Source organism: Pleurodeles waltl, chromosome 6, assembly GCF_031143425.1.
Source record: "Pleurodeles waltl isolate 20211129_DDA chromosome 6, aPleWal1.hap1.20221129, whole genome shotgun sequence".
Classification (NCBI taxonomy): Eukaryota; Metazoa; Chordata; class Amphibia; order Caudata; family Salamandridae; genus Pleurodeles; species Pleurodeles waltl.
In genome coordinates, this window is record NC_090445.1 from 275,585,720 (window position 1) to 275,599,350 (window position 13,631).

A 13,631-nucleotide genomic window follows, 5' to 3' on the forward strand; every position below is an offset into this window, starting at 1 on the left:
TACATGATGCAGGTCATGCACCTGTTCTCTCAGGCTGGCCTGATCATGTGGTATTTGGTCCATCAGATTGGTAATTTTTTTGAGGTCCTGCAGAGTAAAATATTTAAAAACTGAGTCAATTGCAGTAAGTGTAGGTGCACAATATGGAAATGTAGTCACAATATGATTACAACCATACTATTCAAACCAATGAGTCACACTCATGCTGATGTATTTATAATGAAGTTGGACACATGGCACACAATTTGGAACTTAAGTCTTGGAATTGCAAGTGGCCAGAATTTTGGTCATCTACACATGTGTAACTTGAAAGGGTAAGTAGTTTGTCTCTGCATTGCATAACATCATGAGTCACACTAAGAAGCACATGTTGCAGACTTTACTTAATCATTGTCAGGTAGGCAAAACATGGATGGGGGTAGTGGTTTATCACCTGCAATACGTTACTTTTGTACATTGCACAAATTTAGACTCATGCAAACTGACTGTAATCTGACGACTAGATTTTGGTTTACACATGTCTCAAAAACATGTTGCTTTTTTTTAATCCATATTTCTGTATAGTCATTCTCCCAGGGTAGCATTTGTCTATGGACATTTTACATAAAACAATGCATCTCAGTAGTGTGTGTATGCATGCTGGATGTTAGAAATGGGGTCTTTGGTTGGCAGTCAGGTTACCCCCTGTCCAAGCAAGGACCCTCACTCTAGTCAGGGTAAATCACACACAATCCAAATTATCCTGTGCTCACCCTCTGGTAGCTTGGCACTGAGGAGTCAGGCTTAACTTAGAAGGCAATGTGTAAAGTATTTGTGCAATAAATCATGCAATAACACAGTATAGCACCACAAAAATACACCACACAGTGTTTAGAAAAATATCTAATATGTATCTGATAAGATGCAGGTCAAAGCGATTAAAATGCAATTAGTATATGTTGAGATATCTCTGTAAAAGTGATATAAAGCAGTGGTTCCCAACTTGTGTCTGGGGACCCCTGGGGGTCCGTGAAGCCTTATCAGGGGGTCCGCGACTGCTTAGAAAATTAAAAAATATTAAGAGATTAGGTCCACTGCTTTCAGTAATGATTCAGTGGGGAGGGCTCCCGATTCCAATAATCAGTCAGTGGGGGTCCCTGGGTTTCAGTAATGATAAAGTGGGGGTCCACAGAAGTTAAACAGTTGGGAACCACTGATATAAAGTGTCTTAAGTCTTTTAAAAGCAATAAATGTCTCTTTCAAGCACAAAATACCTGGTTTGCATGCAAAATCTCCACAAAGAACTGCAGAGGAGGAGATGCGAGGAAACAAAGGGGTGTGCATGTTGTTTAGTTTTCACGCAGGGACGGATGTGCATTGATTTCCAGTGCTCGGTCGTGGATCCTCTTCAGGTTGCGGGGTTTTCAGACGCCCCGGGGACGATGCATGGATTTCCTGCGCTGGCAGGACGAAGTCACAGGAGCAGCGTCAATTTGGTGGGCGTTGCGTCGAAACTTCTACCGCATGGCAGGCGCTGCGCCGATTCCTGTCTGGAAGTCGGGCTGTGTCGTTTCAGCTCGGTTGTGCATCAATCCAGTGGGCCGTGCGTCGAATTTCCGGTTGCTACGCTGATGCTGCGTCGATCTTCTCGATGCAAAGTCGGACTGCGTTTCTCCAGTTCGCCGTGCAGTAAACCATTCACCTAGGTGCAGGCTGTGCATTGTTTCTGGCAGGCTGTGCGTCGAATTTCTCCGCACAAGGAGTCCTTCTTGTTGAGATGAAGTCTTTTTGGTCCTGAGACTTCAATGAACAGGGGGCGAGCTCTATCCAAGCCCTTGGAGAGCACTTCTCACCACAGTCAGAGAGCAGCAATGCCGCAGGGCAACAGCAAGGCAGCAGTCCTTCACAGAAAGCAGACAGGTGAGTCCTTTGGGCAGCCAGGCAGTTCTTCTTGGCAGGATGCAAGTTCTGGTTCTCTTCTCCAGGAAGTGTCTGAATTGGTAGGGGCCGAGGCCGTGTTTAAATACCCAAATGTGCCTTTGAAGTGGGGGAGACTTCAAAGAGTGGCTTAGAAGTGCACCAGGTCCCCTTTCAGTTCAATCCTGTCTGCCAGGGTCCCACTAAGGGGTGTGGTAGTCCTTTGTGTGAGGGCAGGCTACTGTCCTTTGACATGCAAGTGTCAGGCCATCCACCCTCCCAGCCCAGAAAGACCCATTCAAAATGCAGATGTATGCTAGTGAGGCTGAGTATCCTGAGTTTGGGGTGTGTCTGAGTGAATGCACGAGGGAGCTGTCAACTAAACCCAGTAAGACATGGATTGTAAGGCACAGAAGGATTTAAATGCAGAGAAATGCTCACTTTCTAAAAATGGCATTTCTAAAATAGTAATATTAAATCCAACTTCACCAGTCAGCAGGATTTTGTATCACCATTAAGGCCATACTAAAAATGACCTTCCTACTCCTTTCAGATCAGCAGCTAACACTCAAACAATATATGAGGGCAGCCCCAATGTTAGCCTATGAAGGGAGCAGGCCTCACAGCAGTGTAAAAACAAATTTAGGAGTTTTACACTACCAGGACATGTAAACTACACAGATACATGTCATGTCTTTTGCCTACACAGCACCCTGCCCTATGGGTTACCTAGGGCATACCTTAGGGGTGACTTATATGTAGAAGAAGGGGCGTTTTAGGCTTAACAAGTACTTTTAAATGCCAAGTCAGATTGGCAGTGAAACTGCACACACAGGCCTTCAGTGGCAGGCCTGAGACAAGGTGAAGGAGCTACTTTAGTGGGTGGCACAATCAGTGCTGCAGGCCCACTAGTAGCATTTAATCTACAGGCCCTGGGCACACATAGTGCACTTTACTGGGGACTTATAAGTAAATTAAATAATCCAATTGGGTATGATCCAATGTTACCATGTTTAAAGGGAGAGAGCATATGCACTTTCGCACTGGTTAGCAGTGGTAAAGTGTGCAGAGTCTTCAAACCAGCAAAAACAGTATCTAAAAAGTGGAGGGAGGCAGGCAAAAAGTTCGGGGTGACCACTCTAAGGCTGTCAGGTCTAACACTGGAGCATTAATCTGTACACAAACCTTGTGGCATTGAATGCTAAAAACCTTGCACCATGATGCAGGTTGCCTATGGTGCTGCTACACGGTCTATCGTAGTCCAACAGTATGTGAATTCCTGCATTTCAACTATTTTCACAGTGCAACAACGATACCTTGTGTTGTATGAATCTCTACAAGAAATGCAACCCAAGGAATATACAGGAAAAGAGATTGGGATTAAAATGCCAAACCATGGGTAAATTAGTGTATTTGTCCAGCTGGCACCACAATGCCAATTAGACTATTTCAATGATTTGAGGCCTAATGGCAGTCCTTAGTTTTTACACAAATCTCAATAGCTAGAAGTGCTTAGAAATACACACATTCACAGTTTACAGAAGGCTGACATAGGGTTAAGAGCTTCTAAACAATGTCACCAAATACCTGCTATATGTACATCAACACTCACAATGTGCATCAGTCAGTCATTATGGTAATGAATTAGACAACACCATGCTTACCTAGAGTAGCAGGTCTACAACCTTACAGCCTCCAGGGCATATGTGTTAATGTTCCTTTGTCACACCATTTCACATCTTGATGATATGGGCTATTCTGAGGGAGGCTCAAACACCCCTGAAGCTGGACTGCAAAAGCCAAAGCTTGAGTTAGTGTGTGAATTTCTTTTTTTTTATTCTTACGATAATGTGCTAACACCCTTATTGAAACACATTTTGCCATATTTTGCCATTTCTGACAAGACCCAATTGCATGATTTCAAATCACTTAGCCCTATCCCAACAACATTTTCAACATCTATCAGAAACCAAATGAACTGAGTTTGATGGCTTCCCTGTCCTGTATATATTTTTTTTAATGCTTTAGGTACAGAGAAAGGTATGTGTCTATAAACATAATTCCAGGAGAGTTCAAATTAATGCAGCATGTATGTGCATATTTGGCCACATGAAAAAGGAATATATGTGGCATATTGACATATATTTAGTATTACTCAAATTTTTCACAATTGTTAACACTGTCTGCATATTAATATTGCAATCATCATGCACGCTTTTGCACAAATGTAACATAAACCTGCCCCAACAAGATTCACAAAGATCAATAGACTTAGCTGTTACATATGTTGAAACATGATACTTTGTGTTAGTGCTATATCTGCTACAACCAAATTAGTTTTTATTGAACACTTGCAGAATATGAACTAAATGATGATTCCTGTACCAGAAGCATCAAGGCTATAGTTATTCTAAACTCGCCACAGATTTAAAGACTTGTATAGTATGAGAACCTGCTTACATTGACCTTACATTCACAATGAGATTCCTCCTTGTTCATTGAAAATTATTCTGTGGCCAAGTTCTGTTGTGTTGGCACACTGACTGAAAATTGGTGAAGGTGAATGATACCTCCCAAAACGCATCACAATGTTACAATTCACATAGGTCTCACACACACACAAGTCAAAAAGCTACATTCATGTACTTATTTCACTTACTGGTAGCAGTGTGGTCTATGAAGCTTTTGGCCTCACCCTGGTTATGAGAGATGACCACCTAGAAAACAAAGGTTTGGACATTGCATTGTTATTAGTGCAGCCCCCCCCGCGCCTTGAGACCCTACAGGGTCAGTAGTGTGCTTAAGAAATGTATTTGATTGATTGATTGAGTCACACATGGGTAAACCACGGTCAAAATGATATGCTAATTATTATGTTGTTCCAGTACTTCAGAAATATACAACACTCTTGACACACACATTGTATTAATATGGGATGCAGCTAGTCCTCTTGCAAGGCTAGGTTTGCTGGATGTTGCAGAGCAGAGGTATACTTTCATCACATTCCAGAAACATGCTTCAGGAATGTGTTTTTTTTTAACTATGCTGGTCAGCATCATGTCAGGCTCTACTGTCCGATGATACATTGGGTGACACCATTGGCCCTAGACAGAATGAAGTATTGCTGTGATGTGAAAGGACAGATATGCACTGTACATGACATCAACAAGCCCATATCAAATTTTAAGGGCAGTTGTGCACAGAGTGCTGATCTACATGTCTAGGTTGTGCAAGGATGCATGCCTTGTATGCAGGTTTTTTGTGTTTTCTTGTGAGTATAACATTTCTGCACATTAACATTTGTCAGAAGCATATTATGATGTTTATTGGTACAGCTCAATGCAGCACACATGGAACATTGTACATTAATGGAGTGTTGCAAGGCGGCGCAATGAGGACACGTAGTCAGTGGTAGAATGATATGATGATTTTTATTGTAGTTAAAGGTATGGTTCAAGTGGTTCTAGGATTCCAGTGTGTATGATGACTGTCTCTTTAATTCTTCTCCTCGTCTTCTCGTTTCAGGGCCAACAGGAGGCGCATGTGGAAATCAAGAACGATAAAAGATCGGTAAGTAAGCTATCCTTTGCTATTTGTTTTCTTCTATTTTATGTTCTTCCTTCCCCCCTTCCCTTTTCTTTTGTCTCCTCTTTGAAGGACTGTCTGGCTCTCCTTTACCGTTTCTAAGGCCTATGCTGGCTGCTTCTTCTTCTCCCTCTTCTGTCATTTCTCTCTTCTTTTGTGCTTTCCGCTTATTCTCTATAGCTGTTCCTTTTCCGCTTTCTCTGTTCTCCCTGTTCGCTGGTTCTCTTCTTGAGGGTCTGCTTGGGCTCACTCTTCTCTCACATCTGGCTTTATCTAGAGTGTTTTCGGTCTGGACTTGACCTCTAAGACTGCCTTCCTTCTCTGGACCTTTTACCCTTTTTCCTGTTTTATTTTCTGTCTCCTTTTTCAATTTATAAGTCCTTCTATTAGCACCGTCTGTTGTCCTGATTCCCCTAAACCCCCTTTGTCTATTCCCTTTAAGTGTGCTATCCCATCACCCCCTTCCCCCAGACACCCCGTACTCCCTTCCCTTCCCCAGTTTAGGATAGCCACCCACCTGAGGGGGCCACACTTTTCCCCAAGCGTGGCCGGAATACGCGCTGGGCGCCTTCTGCGCCGCTGGTGCTGGACTCTGGATCTCTGTCACGGTCTCCCGATCTACTGCTGTCCGCGACGTCTTCTCTTCTCCCGTCTTCGGTGGTTCTGCTGCTCCCTCGGCTCCCGTCCGTCTCTCCTCCCTCAGCGGATCCGGCCCCCGTGTTTAAACCAAAAAAGGCGCGAAGCCGCTGTCTCTGCCCTTCAGCTCCCGGATACGAAAGGGGATTTTCGTCCTCGCAATTGGGCGGGTCCGTTGATTGTAGCAACAGCCCGTCACTTGGAGATTGCACATACATTTTCTCCTTAGCCATCAATGGTGTTGCTCTGTCATTTTGGAAGTCAATCGCTGTGTTAAAGAAGGAAATACTCATACATCCTTGCATTTTCATTATGTGCTATGACACACAACACGTTGAGCCTCCTTTTGTTCCAGGGTATTGCAACTTAGCCAATGGTTTGCTTTATGCTGGCTTAATATAGGCACTCTGATCTAATCGTGCCCAAAATACTTGCTCACTTGTTCAAGTAATAGTGGTACTTGTTCAAATAATAGATGACATGCTCCCATTTGTTCTATATAAATCTCTGATACAGGGACAAATCAAACGCCAGCTAGACCTAAAGTATAATACTAATCACAACCACTCTCTGAAGCACGTCCAAACTAACAGACTATAAGAGAAAGCGGAAGAAGCTTGCACACTTCCTAGTATGCAGCCTGCCACACCCACTTCTTCATTTCCTGTGTGTATCCTGCCCGTTTCTGAAAATTATGCAGTTTTTTGATGAAGCATTGCTACTCAAATGGCCAATGCATGATGGCTGCAACGCACAGTTGCACTTCTGCAGTCAGTTCCACATATTGGTGTTGATGCACAGCTTCTGGACGGTTCAAATAGTGCAATGAGGCATGCAACAGGGGTGGTGCTCAGGATCTGACTGACTCACCTGGCTTAATTTGTGGGATCTACTGTAGAGGAATGTGAAGTGCAGCATCACACACATTGGGCCCACTTCCATTGGTCCTGGACTCTTAGCTTCCAAGTATTCAGTTTGCTTATGTGTGACATGTCAGTGGTCATAGTGTGCTTATGTGTAACTTTTCAACTTCCTAGGTATGAAACACCGGTTCAAATGGTAGTGTAAGAATCTCCCAAGCAATGCGGGGCTGTTTCCCAGCTCACGTAAGGTCTATGAGAAGAGAGCTGATGCAATGTCTGAAGTTTGAAGTTTTGCAGCAGTGGGAGTGGCAGGTTAAGAAACAAGTATATGAATTTGGGCAATACAACAATTACTGAGACTGTAAAAATGTCTGACACATATGTGTGCTTTTACTGTTGGTATCACTTTGGTACAAGATGTTTACATTTATACATGATTCTGGCCTACACTTACATTGCATGATATAAATGATATTTCCAAATACTTCTTACAGTGTTGCTGCAGATATTTTGGTGAACATATATGTTTCCTACTATGTGAGACACATTTACTTATGGACACAAGATTTATTCCCACGCCATTCATTTATTGCATCTTGAACAAACAGTCATCTCACACTTAGCTAATATGTATCCTTTGTCCTCATATTAACTTGACTTGTGTACTACATGATGTTTGTTTTGATAGGTTAACCAGTGTAGATGAAGTGGTTCTGTCCATTCACACAGTGTGAGATGTGACATTATTATGCAAAGTTGTTATGTTGTCACTACCATTGAAGTATTGCTGAGGAAATGACACAATGAAACATCATTGCCTACATGTTGCCATAAGTTGTTCCCACTATAACATTAGAGGACATATTTATTGCAAAGTGGCACAGTGCATCACTGTTTCCCAGCTCACGTGAGGTCTATGAGAAGAGAGCTGATGCAATGTCTGAAGTTTGAAGTTTTGCAGCAGTGGGAGTGGCAGGTTAAGAAACAAGTATATGAATTTGGGCAATACAACAATTACTGAGACTGTAAAAATGGCTGACACATATGTGTGCTTTTACTGTTTATTGCAAAGTGGCACAGTGCATTACAGCAAGTCACTTTGCTGTGTTGCAGTGTGTCTCTGGAAAAGGGCTGGAATACACAGTACTTAAGGCATACGTCACATTCCTGTCCATTTACACTGTGCTGGCACACAATGGTCTGCCTAGCACCAATACAGGCACCCTTGTACTATTGTGCAGGGGCCCCTGTGTGGTATGTAGGATTGTTTTTGTGCAGGAAGGGATACCTTTCTGTACAAAAACAATCCTTATAGGTATATTTCTCTATGTGTGCTGCAGAATGCAACACATTTAAAAAGATGTAGTGAAGAAGAGATATAAAGGTATTTAGAAAGATGTATTGAAGAGGAGCTATAATGGTATTTTTCCTCATTAAACCTCACCTGGGGAAGGGTATATTTTTGCGGCATTCCTAGGTTGACCAGGTTTTGACAATAAGGAAATGCATCATAGACCATGGGAGTTGCGTGGAAACACCCACTCAACACCCATGGAACACTTCCCTTATGCAGAGCAATGCAATGCTGCAATTTGTGCTGCTTTGCAATACTCAAGATTTTGGAATCCATTCAAAGCCCCCCAAAGTGAATCACATGGCTTCAAAATTCTGATAAAGAGGTTTGTGTCACGCATGTACCACAAGGCATGTCGCAAGAATGAAACAAACTGCTTGCAAATATGTGCTAGATCCGTAGACATACATAGAGATTAATATTATGCCATAAATATATAAATTTAAGTTGGTATGCTATATACGTCAGGTTTCCTTACCATTCAGTAGGCTATTCCCATATTGACCATTCTGGAAGTGCACATTATTTATACTGTGCCGGGAGATGTAGGCATCATATGCACTCCCAGGATATTTTGCCAGCACATTGATGAACATCCCCAGATGGTCCACTATGGCCAGTACATTGATGGAATAGGGATGCTTCCGGTTCCTGAAGAGGTAGAATGTTTCAGCACAGGGCATCAATTGCACATGTGTGCATCCATTGCACCTAGGACATTTGGGAATCCTGCAATAGCATAGAAGCCTTGCTTGGTGTCCAGTTGTTGTTGCGGGGCCTTGAGGAAAAGAAGGTACTGGGGGTGAGTCAGATTAAGGTATCCAGGAAAGAGGGGAGGCATGCAGAAAATGATCCCTGTGAGATTCTGTACACTCTGGGTGTTGTGCTCTGGAAGGAACCGGATGCCAGCATGTGAAGCACAGCCTTGTCAAAGTATTCTGTGATGTTCAGGTTGTTATACCACAGCCACTGTATCATTTTCCACACCTGGTTTGTCGATGCACAGCAATTCTGGCACATTTCCGGCTTTGAGATGCACTTCCCAACGATGTGTAACATATTGGAAAACCCATAAATATGACTGTGTTACATTTTGGAAAAAGTTTGCAGAGGAACGCCTAAATTGCACATATTGCATTGTGCACAGTGCATCTGGTTTTGGTGCAGCTTTTTCCCCACACAAGCCTTGTAAAGCAACACATTTTGACAAATGCTCTGTTTTAGAATTATGACTTACTGCTAGCACTGCAGCTGCATCACAATTCATGGCGCAGTGCCAGCACAAGCCTCACATAAATCTGGTTTCAAGTGCACTCAGTATTCCATGCATTCACAAGAGTTTTGCTTGCAGAATTACAAATTCTAAATTTCTTTTCACAAAATTAAGTGTATGCCAGTCAACTTAATTAGCATATGCAAATGGGTGCACATCGACTATGATAAGATGTATTTTATATGAATAACAATAATTTCAAATTATCTGCATGTTGGAAACATATGTCTTCACGCACATAAAATTATGTTTGACATCTTTTCTTTTTTTTGTAAATCAGGCCCCAAATGTTTATAAAAAAGATGGCCATGCTTATCAAGTTGATGAGTGAAAATCTACTCAAACCATGAGAGGAAAACTATGATAACTAGATTGCTGACTTTTAACGTAATGTTGCAGAACCAGCCTCTATATGTTTAAGCTAAGTGTGAAGTAGGAGTCTATTCATTAAGGTTGGTGAATGGTAGGGTTACAAGAAGATCACTATTGGAACAACTTCAAAAGTTTCAGTGATATTACCTGATGTACACAATCAGATCTGCACATTGCAGTTACTCACACAAACATTCTGTCAGTAGCTGGATTTCTGGTAGTTGTAAATATGGTTGAGTGAAAAATGATGGTTCCAGTGGCAGTGCCTATTTGAATGTGACAAATACCAGCAAAGTCTGAATACTGTGGACATTCAGAAGCAATTGCAATTTGGTTTTCAGTTCAATTGCATACCTCCACATATATTTGGAAAGCTTAGGTGTAAATAGTTCAGTTAAATGGGGATCCTAGCCCATGGTAAATATGAGGAACCATAAGATATTGGATTGTGATTGGTGCTGCGTGGCTGCTTACCTCGAGGAACACTTACAACCCTTGTCAAAATAAACCCACAAGGGCACTAAATTGACCTGAGCTCAACCCTCTGCTAAACATGGCACAGTGCAGACCAGCTTCATTTAGGGCAATATGTAAAGTATTTATGCAGTGCCAAACCAGTAATATAGTCAAAATGCAAAACAACAAAAATTGCAAACAGAATTAAAATCATAAATATAACATTTAATCAATACAATGACACTAAAATGGTAAACATTCAATAAGGGGAGCTGGAGTTATACTTTTTTAAAGTTTTAAGTAGCAATAGCACCAAAAAATATAAAGTGCCAATGAAAGTCAATAGTTGCTGGATCCACCAACCAAATAGGTCCTGGTTAAAGATTTTGGATCCATTAACCAAATACATCCTGGTCAAAGATTTTGCCTTCGGACTTAGGGACTGATAATATGTCGGTGAAGAAGGAATTATGTTGCAGTGGTGACAGTTCACGCCCTTTATCCCCGACACAGTGGTCCTTCCGCCTGAAAAAATGCGGGTGGATCATAGGCATGGCTACGGTGGTGGCTACTCTGTTACCACCTGAATAAGGACCATCAGAGAATTGGCTATATGTTGTTTCACCCAGTTAAGGTGGGTGGACATATAGACTTTTTTTTTTACCATTCATCACTTTCAGGAAAACCCTACTCTTACTTATACCGGGGACAAAGAAGTGGACTGCAAGGGTCTTTCGTCCCACCTCCTTTGTGGGTACAGACATACAAGCTGCAAGTAGCCCTTTTCCTAAAGTTCCCGCCTGCCCAGTTGCAAATGGACTTGGAATGGACCCTGCTGGTGGCCTCAAGTGGTGTAAAAGTCTGAGCCCTAAGTGCTGCCCCTGAGGTCCTGGAACCCTAAGCTGTGTGGAGCTGGTCTTTGACAATAATCTCTAAAAAAGTTGCAACTTACAAAGATATTTGACTTGCAGACCTCCCGAGGACTGGGACCAAGTCAATGCAACCAAGGCATGACCTCGGAGAGTGAAGATTTAAGGATGGTCCAGCTTGGAGCTTTTTGTTGCTCAGAAAGCCTATGTAGTGGACACTCATAGAAAGCCTATTTGACTTCAGTGTGACCTTCCTGGGTACAGCCTTGCCCTACAGAAGGAGTGTGATGTCCATAAATGAGACCTAGGGCTTCATTTGGAGCCTAGCAGTTAGGTTACTCCATTTCCACAAAAACAAAGTACCCTGTCTACCAACCTCATGGTCTATCTGACTAATTTTGAGTCAACTGGACCATAAGGTTCACACTGGCGGCATACACCTTCCTCTGACAGTCAGAGGAAGTATATACATATTGTATGGCTAATAACAAGAGGATTCTATAAACATCGTCTTTTAAGAAAATATATACATGGGGCCAATGAGCAATAAACGTGTAGATTCATAGCTTTAATCATATGGTTTGATGATTCTGACTTGTATGTGTTCTTATATATACATATATATATATTCACTGAACAAAATGAAGGTTACAGGTACATTATAGTTAGGTTGATGTTCTACCTATACAAAACCATTGAAATTGAGCAGTTATAGTTATACATATGTCAAGAAACTAGAACTAATTGCCTAAAGGTACTTTCCAGCACAAGTTATAGGCCCTCATTATGTCTTCAGAGGTCTTTTTAGTAGACCACTGAGGTCACACCCACCATAATTTGGCTGATGGCTGCTCTCCGCCACTATTTGAAGGTGAAGCTGCCAGCAGCCATATAGGCAGTTGGCGGTCTAGTGGAGTGTGCTCCGTTGCCACCGCCACATCACCATAACACCGCCCGCCGTATAACAACATTGTAGACGGCATGGCGGTGTTGTGTTGGCGGGGTGCTGGCGCTGGTGGCGGAGCAAGCGCCATGGACACCATTCCCTCCCGGACAACCACCGCGACCACCAGGTAAGGTGATTGACCAACAGGGGAAGGGGGACGGTGTTGTGTGCGTGAATGTTCTTGAATGTGTGTGTTTGTGTGTGTGAATGGAGGGGAGCAGGGGGTGATGTGTTTTGTTGTGCAAGTGTCTGTGTACTTGTGTGAATGCGTGTATGCGATGGGTGTGTGTAGTATGTGAGCATGTATGCGGGGGGAGTGTTGTGGCCATGTGTGCATGTGTGTGTGAATGAGTGACCATGGATGTGTGCGTGTATGTCTGTATGTGTGGTGTGTGCGTGGATCGGGGTGTGGAGGGTCAGTACAGGGATCAGGGAAGGCGGGGGTACAGAACAGGGATCGGGGGAGGAGGGGCGTCGCTGCTTGGGGGAGTGGCAGGCTTCTGATGGGGTCGGAGCAGGGGGGCTCCTACGTGGAGGGGGGGTTCGGGAGTCCTGTAGTGGCAACAGGAATGAGTATTCCTATCACCAGTATCCTTACCACCAGGGATTTTGTGGGGGGCTGCCGCCACAAAGATCCTGGTGGTAAGGATACTCATTTTACCGCAGGTGGTGTTAGGTGGACCGCTGGGCCGAAGGGGTCAACCTTTGCCCAGGTAGCCCACCCCCCTGGCTGTACAGGCAGTGAACTGGCTGCGATGCAGCTAGTTCACTGCAGTGGTCATAATTTGGCAGTCCTGACCACAACTGCCAGCGTTTCGGGTGGCAGGACCGCCAGGGTCATAATGACCCACATAGTTTCTTCAAACAAGTATCACTGTATAACTATAACTGCTGAATTTCTATGGTTTTGCATTGGTAAAGTGTCAACCTAACTATAATTTGCCCCACAATGCCCCGGGGGTCCCAGGCGGCTTCCTGCTTCCTGTGGGAACTGGCATTGCTCCCACACAGAGGGAGCTGCTGGAAATGCAGGAGCAATACTTGCATCTTTTTACCTGCCCGCATGTCTGCAGGCAGGGAAAGAGATGAAAATTCCACTTCCAGCAAGCTGGAACATTTTGACAGCTCCTGCTTGCTGGAAGCAGAGTGCTTGCTTTTGCTTGGCGAGAACTATCACAGCGCCTGCCAAGTAAAAGCGAACAAGTACTTCCCAAGGGTGGGGACCTAAGGAGATAGCATGAGCCAGTCCTGGTGGTGGTGCTCTCCAAGGGCCATAAATGGCTCCTGGAGGGGGTTGCATGGCCCCCCTCCTTTCTTTAGCACAGGCCTGCCCTAGGAAGGTGATGGTCCCCATGACTGTATATGGCGGGTGGACCCCTTT